At 52.2% G+C, this 14,545-nt stretch overlaps 1 protein-coding gene across 1 annotated transcript in view; it reads left to right on the top strand.

Moving 5' to 3' along the window:
* The window catches only part of LOC310843318 (uncharacterized protein), a 133,641-nt gene that overhangs the window by 74,416 nt on the left and 44,680 nt on the right, over positions 1–14,545 (top strand). The window lies entirely within an intron of this gene.

Raw genomic sequence — 14,545 nt, forward strand, 5'->3', positions numbered from 1 at the left:
ATGTACGGGAGTATGTACGGGGGTGTGACCGATGCCAGAGGGCAAAAGGGGAGAGGGCTGCCCCCGCAGGTTTACTGGAACCTTTACCCACACCGGTAAAAACAATTTACTTCCTGGTTCTGGAGGAAACTCATGAGCTTGCTACAGGTCGAGGTGGGCTTCTCGACAGCTAGTCACCCGGAAACCAACGGACAAGTAGAAAGAGCGAACAGTATACTCCAGCAATACCTGCGCTGTTACGTCAGCGAGAGACAGAATGATTGGGTAGAGAAACTAGCATTGGCTGAATTTGCATACAATAACGCTGAACATGTGTCCATGGGAATGAGCCCGTTCATGGCCAATTATGGGTGTCACCCCAGAGCCTTCCCGGGGAGGGGGGAGGAAGCATGGAGTGTGCCCGCGGCAAAGCAGTTTGTAGAAGAAATGGAAGCTTTGCACCAGCAACTCAAAATGAACTTGGAGCGGGCCAAGGAGGTTTACAAAAGGCAGGCGGACAAGCATCATTGGGAGGGGGAGGCCATACGGGTGGGAGACCAGGTGTGGTTGTCAACCCAAGGGTTACCCCTAAAGGGAGGGTGCAAAAAGTTGTAGCCAAGACGGTTGGGGCCTTTTGAAGTAACACAACAGGTGAACCCAGTCGCATTCAAGCTCAAGTTGCCTGACAGCATGAAGATACATCTGGTGTTCCACAGGTCCTTACTCTCCCCGTACCGAGAGGGGCAGGAATTTCTGGGGCGGGGGGAGGAGTCACCATCCACAGGTAGAGGAAAGGGAACACCACAACCAAGCCACGGAAATACTCGATTCAAGGTGGGGGGGGAGTACTTGGTGGCTTGGGAGGGAGAACCCAGGTCAGAAAACACGTGGGTCCCCGCTGAGTCGATCAACGACGACTATCTGGTGGGAGAATTCCACAGCCTGTTCCCGGACAAACCAAAACCACTAGCGCAAATCTGGGAGGAAGAATTTGGAACCACAGACGACGAAGAGGACTTTGTGGGTTTCCCTGCCTCCGAAGGGGAGGGAGGGGAGGTGTCAGAAGGAGAGGAATCAGATTGGAAGGCCCGCCCCGCGGGAAGAGATCGGAGCGTGTGGGAAGCGGGTTTTGAATCCTCAGAGGATGGCGACAGCTCCTTCAGGGGATTCCCCGCATCGTCGGCCGAGGAAAGGGACGGAGTTGGATCAGAAGGTCGGGCCGGGGATGGAGGGGGCCCTGGGGGGGAGGTGGATGTCAGGGAACTGGCATCGGAGCCAGAGGCGGAGGGAAGACTCCAGAGTGATGCCGAAGAGGGTCCCAGCAGGGAGAGAGGCAGACCATCTGCTGGGGAAGGAAACCAGCGTAACACCAGGGGGCAGAGGGAGGAATTGGAGAGAAGGCTCCAGGACTCTTCACAGGAGACCAGTGGGGAGAGCACGGGCACTCCTCTGCCCACACCCTCCCTGCGCAGAAGACTTCCGCGCAGGGAGAGTAGGAGGAGACTTGGCGTAAAAGAACTTTTGTGCTGGAAGAAGTTTAAGAAATGCCCACTGATTCTGCCAGCGACTGAGACAGCCACGAAGTGAAGGGCTGTCCAGACAGAAAGGGTTCAACCAGGCAACCAAGCCAAGAGTGGTGGGAACTTACGCATGAGCAACCCCGTAGAACCATTACAATGCCCACCAGTAAACATTGGTTCAGTCACTTCTAGTCTAGTCACCAGTGGGAAATGTGTGAAAAACCTCTCTCTCCTGTTCAGGAGTGCTCTCTAGAAACTTTGTGAGAATCATCTGACCAGATTCAAATAAAATTACTCTGTAGAGACCTTTTTCATAACCCACAAAAATGCCTTTTGCAATCTTAACCCCATGTGGAGTTTCAGTATGGACGTGAGATCCAAAAACCTTAAAATGTGTTAAAGGTTTCCTGTGGAATAGCTGTGGATAGATTCAGAACTTACACATTTCACAATAGCTTCTCAAAAGGAGAACTTTCCATACCTTTTGAAACCTTTCTCACCCAAGTGTAATAAAAAGAAGATAAAGATTCAGCCCAGAACTCATGTGGTAAATGTGAACTCAGCAATTGTGCCTTCATGCCATTTTGCAACTCTTTGTTCACCTTTACACAAATACTCTTGTTCCATGAAGCTTCAGAAACAGCAATCTTATGCTCTATCCCTTGTTTCTCAAGGAAATCCTGAAAATCCTGTAAAAGAAAAACTGGCTTTTCATCTGTGAAAAGAAAATCAATATCTGCATTATGAACAGTTTTACCTTTGTCACAAAACTCCTGAAACCTTGCTAAGGCTTCTTTTGGTGATTTCAATACATATACCTATACATATTGAGACTAATGATCAACACATACAAGATAGTATTTTGCATTGCCTCTAGATGGTGCTAGAGGACCAATTACATCAGCATACACTCGCTGAAAAACACTGGTTATCTTTGCAGCCTTCTTATCCTTAGATACACCTGCAAGAGAAAACATTTTAGTATCACATGCAGTGCACATTCTGTAATCTGACACTTCAAAAATCAATAGATACAGTCCATCTTTCTCTGGCAGAAAGATACAGCTCTCCATCTTTAAAGATTTTGCAACTCTCTTTATCATAGGACAACACCAGTCCTTTCTTTGTCATCTGAGAAACACTCAGCAGATTGAACTTTAAATCAGGAACATAGTACACATTGTTTATAGTCAAGTTCAGGCTTTTCAGATACACAGTCCCAAACCCGATCGCTTTGATCTCTTGACCATTGGCTTGTTTCACAGTGAAGCTTTGCTTCTCAAACGTAGAAAATAATTCCCTGCGTGATGCTAGGTGCTGGGTGCAGCCCATGTCTAAAATAAACGCGTTTTCAACCAATGAAGAGGCTTTCGGCGATATTAAAGCCTTTGCTGGCCTTGCCTGTGACTTGGCATGACCTTTGCTTGAAGCCTCAGGCTTTGCAGAGCTCCCTTTTGCTCCTTTCTGCTGACGTGGCTCTTTACAGTTCCTCTGAATATGCCCAGGCTGACCACAATTGTAACAACGGACAACGTTCAGAGCTACAGCTTGCTCTTCTCTAGCAATAGCAGTGGGGGTGCTTGTATTCCGAGCTTCACTCCCCCCATCAGCAACAACTATTGCAGCAAGGCGGTCTCTCTCATTAAGAACCACAGAACAAATTCTCTCCACTGTAAGATCCCGGGCAGGTAGAGAACCAAGTTGACTTGCAACCATTTTATAAGTCTGATTAAGGCTGTTAATTATCATAAAGCAAAATATCTCTTCCTGAAGAGGAAAGTTTCTTTGCGCCATCTGCTGGCATAGATTTTTCATCTCTGTCAAATGCACCATCACATCCTCCATCAGGCGCCAGTCTCATGTTTGTGAGCTTCTCAAAATGCAGCAGCGTGGTGCCTGCTGCATCCCTTTGATGGATTCTCTGCAGCGTTTCCCAAACCTCGTGCGCGAATTGCAAATCTGCTATATGCACAAGTTGCTCATCAGAGACACACAGAATAATAGCTGACCTGGCTTTCACATTCTGAGAATTCCAAGCCGCTGTGGGTGCAGCTGGGACGGGATTTTCAATCACTCCAAATACCCTCTGACTCTGAAGCAGGGCTTTCATTTTCACAGACCATGAGGAATAATTGTCATTAGTTAGGGGAGCTGGGTAAGGTAAACCTGCCCCTTTCTTGGCATCCATCTTGAATCCAAGTTACAGCTTTCAGCTAAGAGCTGAAAAATCTAACAGTCTGTGATCAGCAAGCTTCGCTGAAAAACCAACAGCTTATTTCAGCCTCTGAGCTTTTTACAGCTCTGGCTTGCTTCTCTCTTGCCTCTGAAGCTAATGAGCCCATAAATCAGCCCGTAAAGTACTCACGACTTGTTGGCAGGCAACGGCAGTTTTATCAGCTCCCCTGGAATGCTTGGTATGTGGCCTTCTCTCCGCTCTGTTTAATCCAAAACAGCAGCCTTTCTCAACGAACCGGAGAACGATTCAATCCGCGTTCACCATCAGCCATAAATCAGCAACCATCAGGGGTCCATGGAACGTCGTAAATCAGCAAAACACGTTTCCACCGGGTGTTGCAGCTGTTACTTTGTAGCCACCATCCGCGTGCTACCACTTGTTGGAAAACTAGCCCCTTTGGGAGAGGCTGGCCTCTCCCCCTGCTCCCGGGACTCGTTTACCGGTGATCTTCCTCTGGCTGGCATCCCAGACAGACCAGGGAGATCTTGATAGGCGACATCTCCCAGTGTGGAAGATGCACACCCCCTTCTCCCCTTTCACAGGGGAAAGAAGAATAGTCAGAAAGTCCTTTTACATCTTGTTTATTTCTGACTTTACAGCTCTACAAAAAAAACATGTCCGATCAGTTCAAACTTCTCCAAGCAAGTGACTCAGACTTCCTTTACAAACGCAACAGGAAGGTCTCATTTTACACACGGAACAAAGCTTTGTGTATCCCATGAACTGCCTGGAAGATTCTTTCCCAGGACTAGCCACATCATGTGATGTAAACAAGCTGGCAATTTGCAGCTGCGTTGTACTCATATCGTAACAGCAAGAACCTGGAGCGCGGGTTCATTCGGCCCTCTACCACGCCCACCGACGCTCTAGTACTCTTTGTTAAGAAGTGTGGGGAGCTTCGTCCCTCCCATGATTACCAGGCACTGAATAAGATTACCATCCCGTGTGCGAGTACTTGGAGCTCGCAAAGCTGACAGATGCAATAAGGGGTAAACCTAAAAAATTGGTGAAAGAAGAATGAGAATGTTTAAATAATTATTTAGGGGACAAGGGTTCAGCAAGAAATATCTGGTTATTTTTAGAATGATGCCGCATAGAGAAATGTTCCCTGATACCAAGATGAGGGATTCCTTTGGAATGCAGATAGAGATAATTGATAAGAATAATGATCTGTTGTGAGCTTGACGGAAGTGTACAATAGATGAGCCTTCCTGCTTTGGCTCATCTTCCTTTTTCTTTTTCTTTTTTCTTTTCTTTTATCTTTTCCATAGTTGCTTATGTTCTGTGTCATGTACTTTGATACTTTTTGGAGTTTTTAAAGTTTTTTCCCCCATTACTATTAAGGAATTTTCCTTCGTAATTTTGGTTGTCTATATATGTACCTGTTTAAAGCAAAATAAAAGTTAAAAAAAGAGATTACAATCCTGGACCAGTATCCCTTGCCCTTTATTGCGGAGTTGCTGGAGTGGGTGCAAGGGCCGCAGATATTCACCAAGCTGGAACCTTCGAGGGGCCTACAAATTGATTCGGATCCGAGCCGGGGATGAGTGGAAGACAGCATTTGGGACCCAGTATGGGCAGTTCGAATACCTGGTAATGCCTTTCGGGTTGTGCAATGTGCCTGCCGTGTTCCAACGGTACATCAACCACGTGTTCCAGGACTTGCTAGATAAGTACGTGGTGGTGTACCTAGATGACATTCTGATTTACTCCCACGACCCAGCTCACCATGAGGGTCATGTCCGGTCCATGTTGCAGCGCTTGCGGGAGCAACGCCTGTATGCTAAGCTCAGCAAGTGAAAGTTCCACAAGCGGTCAGTGGACGTCCTTGGTCACCAACTCTCCCATGATGGGGGGCAGATGGATCCCGGGAAAGTGGCAGCAGTTCAGGAGTGACGGAGTCCTGCCATCATAGATGGTGCTTAGCATAGCATAGAAAGAAGACACAGAGAGGCAGCGAGTATTTTCATAATGCAGGGGCAGCTCCTTTGAACCTCTCTCTTCCCCGGTAACTTTTATTATCCTTTGTCCTCACCAATAGCATGGTCATCTGGCAATGTCTCACGTTACATGCCTGGTAATGGTTTGACACTCCCCTCACCATATAAGGAAACACTGCCCAGAGGAAACACAACTCCATTTAAGGTCAATACATCCTAATACATTGTAAGGCACAGAGTGCTGGTCAGCTGAGGTGAGGGGGCACCCTGCGGTATTTACAAACCTCTGCCTTGGCTTTATGACTCCCACACAGGAGTGGGCGGCACCCCAGAACCGCAAGGACCTACAGCGGTTCCTGGGTTTCGCAAACTATTACTGGACCTTCATTGTGGACTATGCTCACCACGCCCCCCGCTGACCCGACTGCTGTGCCCCAAGACACCATTCTCTTGGGACAAGGAGGCAGAGGTGGCGTTTCAGGGGTTGAAAGCCTGTCTCCAGAGGGCGCCGCTTTTACAGCATCCTAATTCCTCTTGTCCCTTCGTGGTGGAGACCGACACCTCCAGTAAGGCTCTCGGTGCCGTCTTGTCCCAGCAGCACGGACCTGATGTGCTGCTGTTACCTTGCGCCTACTATTCCTGCCAGCTTCTTCTGGCGAAGTGTAACTATACCGTGCGGGACTGGGAACAACTGGCCATCAAAGTGGCCTTTGAGGTCTGGGGCCATCATTTTGAGGGGGCAAGACACCTGGTGGAAGTGAGAACCGACCACCGGAACCTGGAGTACCTCCAGACTGGGTCGACCACTTGGCATTGGAGGAGTTTGCTTACAACAATGTGGTGAACGGCTCCACCCAGCAGACCCTGTTCCAGGCCACTTACGGTTACCATCCGTGTTTGTTCCCGGACATGCTGCCAGCATCTGTGGACCCCACGGTGACAGATTAGCTCCAGGAGCTCCAGTCTCAGCACCAACTATTGATGGAGCTGTGCTGGTCCCGGGGGGGGGGGGTACCATGAGGCGTGGTCAGAGTCCGGTCCTGGGTTGAGGGTCTGGAAACGGTCCACCAAAGGCGAAGCGGGGTCCAAAGCAAGAAGCCAGGCGTGGTCGGGAACTCCGGAAGAACAAATCTGGGTGCTGGCAGAAATAGGTTTCCAACGATGTTGCTCCCGCAACCTGAGACTGGGCTGTGTGATGGCCTGGGAATCTGATTCAGAGGCCGAACTGGAGGAACTCCAGCCTGCACAGGAGTCCCCGCCTCCAGGGCCAGCTGAGCTGGGGCAGGGCCTTGACTCTGAGGCACCTGCACCTGTGACGGATCCTCAGGAGCAGGCACCAGGTGAATCTACTCTGGCTCCGGAGGGGATTGAGGACACATTGCCTACAGGTGCGCCTCTCCCAGCCCTGGCAGGGGAAGGTGAGTCTCCCCCTAGGTCCAGTAACCCTCCAGCCTCTCCTGAGCTGCAGAGGCTCAGGGCAGAGAGCTGGTTTCTCCCAGGAGGAGTGCTCGCCTTAAGGCCAGAAGAGGCGGGTCACCTGAGGGCTGGGACCGCCCCTGGCCTCTGAGAAGGCCAGTCAGCCCGGTCCCAGGTTGCGGGAGCAACATCGTTGAAGAGCTGTTTCGGCCAGCACCCAGTCCTGTTCCTTCAGAGTTCCTGTCCTTGCCTGGCTCCTTGCTTCAGACCCCACCTCGCCCATGGAGGACAGTCTACAGACCCCCGACCCAGGTCCTGGACCTCACCTCTCCCCGGGACCAGCACAGTTTGCTCCCGCCACACCCGCATTCCCCCTTCATTGGGGTGCGTTCGGGAAAAGCGATGAGCCTATGCAGCTAGGGGCTGCGCGACCTCGTCTCTCCCCCGCGGAGAAGACGCGGTGTCGGGAGGGGAACTTATGTCTCTACTGTGGCGGAAGCAGACACTACGCCCGGTCCTGTCCCGAGAAGTTGCCAGCTGCAGGGAAACCGCCAACCCCGGTAGCCGAAGGCCCTGGCAACCTGGGGTCCCAGACCATGCTAGAGGGGCCCTCACCAGTGGAATCGTGACACCTCATGGTCCTGGTGCATCTATACCCTCCAGGTGGGCCCTGGATTCTTACCCATGCCCTGGTAGATTCGGGGTCAACCCGCTCCTATATGGATGCTGCCTTTGATGCCCATCATCAGGTGCCACTTCAGAACAAGCCAGAACCGGTACAGGTGAAGGCAATTGACGGACGGCTTCTGCACTCGGGGGCCATTACTCGGGAGATTCAGCCCTTGGTCCTGTGTCAGCAGCAGGAGGTGCGAACTTTGGACATTGCCTCCATGCCCCGGTTCCCCCTGGTGCTCGGGATGGACTGGCTGGAGGCTCACATTTTCCAGATTGACTGGGTCAATCGGACTGTGCACTTCCCAGACCCATGTCCCCATGCTCAGTCCGAGATGCTAGCAGCCACGCCCACTGCAGAGGCTGCATCAATGCTCCCCGCTGAGTACCGGGACTACCAAGACATGTTCGAGGAACGGGGGTCAGACCAGCTCCCGCCGCATCGGTCTTTTGACTGCGGCATAGACCTCCAGCCCGGAGCGCCCCTGCCAGTGAGTCGCTTATACTCTCTTACAGAGCCAGAGCACGAAGCTTTGCAGGACTTCCTGCACAAGAACCTGGAGCGTGGGTTCATTTGGCCTTCTACCTCGCTCACCGCTGCGCCAGTGCTCTTCGTTAAGAAGAAATGTGGGGAGCTTCGCCTTTGCCATGATTACTGGGCCCTGAACAAAATTACCATCCCAGACCGGTACCCCTTGCCCCTTATTTCGGAGTTGCTGGAACAGGTGCAAGGGGTGCAGGTGTTCACCAAACTAGACCTCTGGGGGGGCCTACAATTTAATTCGGATCCGAGCCGGGGATGAGTGGAAGACAGCATTCGGGACCCAGTATGTTCAGTTCAAATACCTGGTTATGCCCTTCGGGTTGTGCAACGCGCCCACTGTGTTTCAACAGTACATCAACCATGTGTTCCAGGACTTGCTAGACAAGTAGGTGGTGGTGTACTTGGATGACATTCTGGTTTTCTCCTGTGACCCGACTCGCCACGAGGGTCATGTCCGGACCGTGCTGCAGCATTTGCGGGAGCACCACCTGGATGCGAAGCTCAGCAAGTGCGAGTTCCATCAGCGGTCAGTATACTTCCTTGGTCACCGACTCTCTCCAGATGGGGTGCAGATGGATCCTGGGAAGGTGGCAGCAGTTCGGAAATGGGCGGCACCTCGGAACCGCAAGGACCTACAGCGACTCCTAGGGTTCGCCAACTATTACCGGACCTTCATTGCAGACTATGCTCATCACACCACCCCGTTGACCCGGCTACTGTGCCCCAAGACGCCATTTTCCAGGGACAAGGAGGCAGAGAAGGCGTTTCAGGGGTTGGAAGCCTTTTTCCAGAGAGCGCTGAGCTTGCAACATCCTGATCCCTCTCGACCCTTTGTGGTAGAGACCGACGCCTCCAGCACAGCTCTCGGTGCCATCTTGTCTCAGCAGCACGGACCTGATGCGCCACTCTTACCCTGCACCTTCTATTCCCGCCAGCTCCTTCTGGCGGAGTGTAACTATACCGTGTGGGAGCGGGAACTACTGGCCATCAAGGTGGCCTTTGAGGTCTGGCGCAACCATCTTGAGGGGACACAACACCCGGTGGAGGTGAGAACTGACCACCGGAACCTGGAGTACCTCCAGACCACCCACAAGCTGAACCAAAGGCAGATCTGGTGGGCGTTGTTCTTTTCCCGGTTCCAGTTCTGGATCCGCTACATCCCTAGCTCCCAAAATCAGAAGGCGGATGCCCTGTCCCGGAAACGTGAAGACGTCGCAGACACGGTACAGCAAGCAGTACCAACCACAATCCTACCACCGGCTGCGTTCCTGGCCACTCAGGAGGCTGAGCCACTGCAGGCTCGGGTGAGGGCACAGCAGCAGGTCGACGATTGGGCCCAGAAACGACTCCGGGAACTGGCTAAAGGGTCATGCCCTCAGTATCCGGGGCTGGTCTTGCACCAGGGCCTTCGGCTGCACCACGGTCGCCTGTACATCCTGCCAGGGCCTGTGGGCTGAGGTTCTCCAGATGACCCATGATGCCCCAGCAGCAGGACACTTTGGGCGGTATCGGACCACCCATTTGGTAAGCCGCGAGTTTTGGTGGCCCCGCCTGAAGGCTGACGTGGCTCGCTATGTCGCTGGTTGTGACATCTGCCGGCGGGCCAAGGGCCCTACTGGGCGAACCCCCCGACCTACTTCAGCCATTGCCAGTCCCACCACGTCCTTGGCACACGGTTTCACTGGACTTTGTAGTGGACTTACCCCCGTCTTGTGGCTGTACCTGCCTCCTAGTTTTCTCCAGCCATTTCACTAAGATGGTGCACTGTGCCCCCTGCCCATCCGTTCCCACAGCTAAGGAAACTGCTCAGCTATACCTGCAGCATGTCTTCCGCCTGCACGGCCTACCTGAGCGTGTGGTGTCCGACTGGGGCGTGCAGTTCACATCCCGTTTCTGGTGAGCATTGCACCAGACCCTCGGGACAGAGGTCTGTCTATCATCCGCCTACCACCCACAGACCGATGGCCAGACAGAACGGGCGAACGCGGTGCTGGAGCAGTACCTCCAGTGTTTCTGCAGCTACCAGCAGGATGACTGGGTCGACCACCTAGCAGAGCCAGTGTGGTGTAGTGGTTAAGAGCGGTAGTCTCGTAATCTGGAGAACCGGGTTTGAGTCTCTACTCCTCCACATGCAGCTGCTGGGTGACCTTGGGCCAGTCACACTTCCTTGAAGTCTCTCAGCCCCACTCACCTCACAGAGTGATTGTTGTGGGGGAGGAAGGGAAAGGAGAATGTTAGCTGCTTTGAGACTCCTTAAAGGGAGTGAAAGGCGGGATATCAAATCCAAACTCTTCTAGCATTGGCGGAGTTCGCCTACAACAACGCGGTGAATGCGTCCACCCAGCAGACCCCGTTCCAGGCCAGTTACAGTTATCATCCGCGGCTGTTCCCGGATGTGTTGCCAGCATCTGCGGTCCCTGCAGTGACAGAGTGGCTTCAGGAGCTCCAGTCTCAGCAACAACTATTGATGGAGCAACTGCGCCAGGCCAAGGAGGCGTACAAGGCCCAGGCCAACTGCCACCGCCAGGTGGGGCCAGAACTCCACGGCTGGGAGACTGGGCTGTGTGATGGCCTGGGAACTCCAGCCTGCACAGGAGTCCCCGCCTCCAGGGCCGGCTGAGCTGGGGCAGGGCCTTGACTCTGAGGCACCTGCACCTGTGACGGATCCTCAGGAGCAGGCACCAGGTGAATCTACTCTGGCTCTGGAGGGGATTGAGGACACATTGCCTACAGGTGCGCCTCTCCCAGCCCTGTCAGGGGAAGGCGAGTCTCCCCCTGGGTCCAGTAACCCTCCAGCCTCTCCTGAGCTGCAGAGGCTCAGGGCAGAGAGGCGGAGGGAGCTGGTTTCTCCCAGGAGTGCTCGCCTTAAGGCCAGGAGAGGCGGGTCACCAGAGGGCTGGGACCGGCCAGTCAGCCCGGTCCCAGGTTGTGGGAGCAATGTCGTTGAAGAGCTGTTTCGGCCAGCACCCAGTCCTGTTCCTTCAGAGTTCCTGTCCTTGCCTGGCTCCTCGCTTCGGACCCCACCTTGCCCGTGGAGGACAGTCTACAGACCCTCGACCCAGGTCCTGGACCTCACCCCACGGTAACCTCCCCCCAGGACCAGCACAGGCTGACTGGTCTTTATCTCCTCTGGGGCCTAGGGTGGTCCCGGCCCAAAGGTGACTCGCCTCTCCTGGCCTTAAGGGCTGGGAGAGGAGCACCTGCAGGCAATGGGTCCTCAATCACCCCTGGAGCCAGAGTGGATTCATCTGGTGTCTGCTCCTGAGGATCCGGCACAGGTGTGGGCCATTCAGATTCAAAGCCCTGCCCCGGCTCAGCCAGCACTGGAGGCGGAGACTCCTGTGCAGGCTGGGATTCCTCCGGTTCAGCCTCTGAATCAGATTCCCAGGCCATCACAGGAGCAACTGCGCCAGGCCAAGGATGCGTACAAGGTCCAGGCTGACCGCCACCACCAGATGGGGCCGGAACTCCATGTCGGTGAGCCATGGGGCTATATAAATTCTAATTGGACTCCGTTTGAATGGGCAATTGTATCCAGGCTGCAATTAGCTCTTTGGTCCCTTAGGAACAACTGAACAACTTCCTTAAGAATGCAAAACCAGAGCCTATAATAATAATAATAAATCCCCTAGAAAGGACAAGGCAAAGACATCTCTCTCAAGAAATGCCCAAACCTGTGCCACTACAAGGTGACATGGTCAATATGAAAGCCCTACGGGGATTCACCAGGGATTGTTGCTGCTGTGATATGATGGAGGTGTGAGACCAGACGAGAGCTAGCTTTGACACCTGGGAACACACACAAAAAAGGCAGAAACAAAAAAAAACTGCATTTTTCACTCATTATTTGACCTTCCCGCTAAGTGTAAAGCATAGACCACTATTGAGAATGTTCCTCCCAAAGTGCTAGAATGCCACAAGTAATTTAGGAACAAAATGCAACATGTGTTATTTTTTTATGTGATATCCTATGTCCAGCTATGTGCACTGCTACACCTGCAAATAGCCTTGAGAGGCCTGACATGCAAGTCTCTTAAGATTTACATGAAGGCATCCATTTACAACATGCCAGGTTATTATTTGTGGGGCAGCAATTTTTTACAAAAAAATTATATCCCCAAAGGGGGGAATTGTTATAAGAATTTTTAGGTGAGAGAGAGAGAGATCTAAATGTACCAAGCAAACACATATATAAATATATAAACCACATGTCCAAAACCCAGAAGAAAAGTCCTAAAGCCGTTTTGACTCTTTCAGTCACCTCAAATATTTCTCTACAAGGTCGAAGGAAATGCAGAAACCTCCCCATTGTCTCTGTCCTCACAAATCCTGCCTTAAGGGCACATTTAAGGTGTGAATAGGGTGAGCCTGTGACCTGGCTCAGGAATGAAGTATTATCATTACAAAAGAATAGCCAGCCTTCCCAGGTACCGCATTTTTTGCTCTATAGGGCGCACCTAGTTCTTGGGGGGGGGGGGGAATAAAGAAAAAAAATTATTTCTCCCCTCCCCCCGCCCCAAAGAGCAAAGAAGCCAAGACTGTCCACCCATGAGAGGTTGCGTATGGCTTCGTTTTTAGCCGTGGGGCTGGGGCAGCCCGAGCTTCCCCCAACCCCAGAACAGGTCTGGGAGCAGAGGCAAGGTTGCACAGCCTTGTTGCCGCTCCCAGAGCTTGTGGGCTGGGGGAGCGCTCTGAAGGTTTGCGGATAGCTGCCTGAAGTCCGGGGAGCGCAGTTGGCACTGCGCTCCCCGGGCTTCAGGCTTCAGGCTGCTATCCGCAAGCCTTTGGAGCCTGGCGGGCACTCCCGCAGTGCTCCGAAGGCTTGCGGATAGCTTCAGCGAAAGCCTGCATTCGCTCTATAGGACGCACACACATTTCCCCTTCATTTTTAGAGGGGGGAAAGTGCGTCCTATAGAGCGAAAAATATGGTAATCTAGTCAAGTGGCCATTAACAGGTAACCTGGCAGACAAGGTAAAAACAACACTCAGATTTCTGTTGTAGACCACCTTTTCTGTGATGTAGGTATGATGTTTCTGTTGGAAAACTTGCCCCCTCGGGTGAGGCTGGCCTCTCTCCCTGCTCCCGGGGCCTGTTTACCGGTGATCCTCTCTGGCTGACATCCCGGACAGTCCAGGGAGATCTTGATAGGCGACATCCCCCAGAATGGAAGATGCACACCCCCTTTGCATACCAGCAGGAGAATGAAGATAGTCAGAAAGGCTTTTTACATCTTGTTTATTTCTGAGTGTACATCTCCACAAAAAACACGTCCGATCAGTTCAGTCTCCTCCGAGCAAGTGACACAGACTTCCTTCACATACGCAACAGGAAGGTCTCATATTACACTGAGAACAAAGGCTTGTGAATCCCGTGAACTGCCTGGAAGATTCTTTCCCAGGACTAGCCACATCATGTGATGTAAACACTGAGCTGTCTGTTTGCAGCTGCATTGTACTCACATCCTGACAGTTTCTGGGGGTGGTCTTGGACTCCAGGGCGGGCAATTTAAAATGTCTATATAAGGGCTTGCACACATGGCTCGGGGTCCTCCTCCTCTCTCCTGCGTGTGGGTGGAGAACCCTGTTGCAACAGTTAATAAAGAACAGGCTTACTAGCTGCTTTACTTCTCAATATTCTTTGGTTGGTCTCTGTTATTTTCTCCTACCAATAGAGAACCTACAAAAGGACTCCATATGGGCCCTTGGGTACCCCATAAGGAAAAAGGAGCAGGTTTTTTTCCTTATATCACCTGCAATCATGTGTGGTGAGTTAGCAATTCACTCCTCCCGTTGCTGGATATGTGGCTAGTATGTCACATGCCCCTATTTACTTTCCTAGGCTTGGGAAGTGTAAGAACGGAAGTTGGTCTTATCTCTTCCGCTCTGCTGTGCTTTTGCACTGTTCTTTGTCTCCCTGTCAGTTGCTGAAGAAGAGAGAGGATGCCATCATGATCCGTTTGGTCTCGTATGCACATGTGATGAGCATCCCCTCAGTTCCTTCATCCAAGTCACTTATCAAGACGTTGAACAACAACGGGCCCAGGACAGAACCCTGCAGTTCCCCTCTGGTCACTTTTCCCCAGGATGAGGAGGAACCATGAAGGAGTCCTCTTTGGGTTCGGTCAGTCAAATCCACCTAACAGTTACCTCATTCAGCCTCATTTTACCAGCTTCCTCACATAAATGTCGCAGGGGACTCTGTCCAAAGCCTTACTGAAATAGAGATGGACTATTTCCA

The sequence above is a fragment of the Podarcis gaigeae genome (assembly GCF_964106915.1).
Source record: "Podarcis gaigeae genome assembly, chromosome: 4".
Lineage (NCBI taxonomy): Eukaryota > Metazoa > Chordata > Lepidosauria > Squamata > Lacertidae > Podarcis > Podarcis gaigeae.